The 2750-nt window shown below is 36.5% G+C and overlaps 1 long non-coding RNA gene across 1 annotated transcript; it reads right to left on the bottom strand.

Moving 5' to 3' along the window:
- Positions 1-1923: 1923 nt before the first annotated feature.
- Positions 1924-2457, bottom strand: LOC141362989 (uncharacterized). Its single transcript, XR_012368513.1, has 2 exons — positions 2393-2457; positions 1924-2124 (listed from the first exon to the last, which is right to left on the bottom strand). It is a non-coding gene; the product is annotated as an uncharacterized lncRNA (long non-coding RNA).
- Between the last annotated feature and the right edge of the window lie 293 nt (positions 2458-2750).

The following is a 2750-nucleotide window of genomic DNA, read 5'->3' as shown; positions in this document are numbered from 1 at the left end:
AGGAGTGTGATATAGCTCTATATCATCACGGCTGTGATTAGGCCAGATTAGGCCGGAGGCAATCACAGCCGTGATGATATAGAGCTATATCACACGACTCCGAGAGCGATATTGCTTTTATACAACAGTTCGACGGCACACGTTTGAAAAACGAAAACTAGAAAACAACAACGGAGTTATTTTAAAAGCCTCTTTGTTTGAGAACTACTTCTTCCGCCACGGATTTGAGGGCGGCCAGAATGACAGGTAAAACTTTCGGCTGCTTTGAAGCTCATAACAACTCAATGGACGGAAAAGCCGTTACTTTATATTACCGTCTCTTGGTCACAAAGTGTAGTTTTAAGATTAGTTCAGTCGAGAATGTATCTGTATTATATTTAAATCTGCAGTCGATTAGTAAAGATAGTGCCTGTTTGAACGTTTGCTTAGTGAGATTCGGTACGAATGAGAACCAAAGCATGAGCGGACATCAGTGTTCACTCGCCCCGCTGACCACCGCCCTCTCTGGGCTACATTTCTGAAAGGGATTCCCTGGCTCTCATGTTGGCCTTGTTTGTTTATGATCGTCAAAATGAGATCAAATCAGCAGTATTTGGTGTCATGATCAAACTATTACTTGTTTTTTTATTCATATTTAGTGTCTTTTGTGTTGTTATTGTTTTGGCGCGAGGTAAAAGTTAATAAAACTACTTGTATAACGTTACTATTGCTTTCTCATTTATTCTTAACGTGATACGAGCACTCGATTATTATTATTAAACTTTGTTCTTGTCACTACTATATAAAACGGTGTTTTATAAGTGTCAGAGAGATGTTTTTGCATGCTGCTTATAAATATACCAGTGGCGATATCTCATAACATGTTTTAATAGTCAGGTCACGATAAAGTAAATGATCAATGTCCACATTTAAAAGCTGCGGTGCTTACCTGCTGTTTCACGGTGTTTTCGCGTTCTGATAAGAAATATAGCTCCAGAAAAAAAAACGAGTGTTTATATTCCTCTTTCCAAGTGTTAATCGTCCACACGATGTGACAAGACATTTCTCCCATTAACTGTAACGTAACATCCAAGAGCGCTGATCTTTGACGGAATAACTTCTGATTGGGGATTCACAGACTGATTTATGAGCTAGTAAAATAATGAGACAAACGGAGAGTGTTTAAAAACAGGGCGTCTGTGTTTTTCCATTCAGAGATGAGCCTGCTTAGGACCTCCATTCACTAGGTGGCGGAATGATACGAAAGGTGAAGCGGTTACAGTGCCGATATCAGCACAATATCGCACAGGTCTTAGCCAATCAGATTCGAGAACCAGAAAGAACTGTTGTATAAAAGAAAATAATGCACACCCAAGGTGCAATGCGGCACGACGCAAAGCTGAGTGCCGTTACACCGCGGATGTGCATTATTTTCAAATAATTCAAAGGACCGGAGTCAATTATTCCTCTTATACCACGGTTACCACAGACATTGGTCTGGTGCCTATTTTTAAGACATTTGACAAGTTAGGTGTGCGTTATCAGAAATTAATGCATACCAACGGAACATTTCTCAGCCAATCCAAATACAGCATTCAACAGACCCGTGGTATAATACGGAAATAACATACCTTGAAAGGTCACGACTGGCCAATCAGAATTAAAACATTTTTGTAATAAACCAGTTTATTTAATTTTCCCTGATTGACGTTTCATCTTGACGTTTCTATATCATATGTGTACTACAGTATGTGACATCTACTGCTTAAATAATTTAAAATATACAGTAAAATGTGTTATCACTTAAGAATAAGTTTGAAAAAAAACTTTTATTGGTTGTACACTGTAAAAAGTGAAAAGATAGATCAACTTAAAAAAAATGGTAATACCTAAAAAAGCAGGTGTCTGTAAGTGTAAGTAATTTCAACTGTGCATTTCTATTGGTGTATAAAGCCTCATTCAGAAAGTTTCATCAGTCCATAGTTGATCAGAATTGTAATAAAAGTTCAATCTTCCTCAGGCGGAGGTTTCCGAGGCCATCATCAGTTTTCATCAGTTTCTTTGTCACCATCGAAGATCTCTGATCACAGTCGATCAAGATCTTATGACTCTTGTATACACCACCTCATCCATCTCTGGAGCTCCCTGAACACAACACACAACATTTAATAAAATCAGATCAAATAATTAAAAATCAAAATTGATATATATCTATTGATAATATTATATATTATCTATTGTGTTTTAAATTCATGTTACTTCAATTTCTATAAATAAAGATGTCAAACATACTTGTAACAAACAAAGTTGCTGGGATATCTAACACTTTGAGTCATCCTCAGCGTTAAAGTAAATTAATAACAAAGCCATTTGGATCTATTGTTTGTATGCAAGACAGTCTCAATGATCTTACCGTTTTTTGTGGTTGTTTTCTGTTGAATGTTATATATGAGTATGTATAATTGTCCTCCTCTTCACCATTCTGAGCTGTTTTAACAATTATATATTATACACATAAAAGTACATCATTGGGTTATATCAGACATGAATGCTTTATATTACAGTTATATTAGCAGTAGTTTTCACTTGCCCTGTTGTTCTGTGTTTTTTCGTTTCCTGCAGATGCAGCAGATCAGACCTGAAGCTAAAATTATCAGACATCCAACACCAGCACAACAGATCAGAATGAGATTGTGGTCGAAGGACATGGATATACCTAAGACCAAACAAATGGTGTGTATGTATATATCAGTATTACTATTATTCAACAG

The sequence above is a fragment of the Misgurnus anguillicaudatus genome, unplaced genomic scaffold (genome assembly GCF_027580225.2).
Source record: "Misgurnus anguillicaudatus unplaced genomic scaffold, ASM2758022v2 HiC_scaffold_31, whole genome shotgun sequence".
Taxonomy (NCBI): Eukaryota; Metazoa; Chordata; class Actinopteri; order Cypriniformes; family Cobitidae; genus Misgurnus; species Misgurnus anguillicaudatus.
The sequence above is the reverse complement of the archived record's forward strand: the minus strand, read 5'-3'. Positions and strand labels throughout refer to the sequence as shown.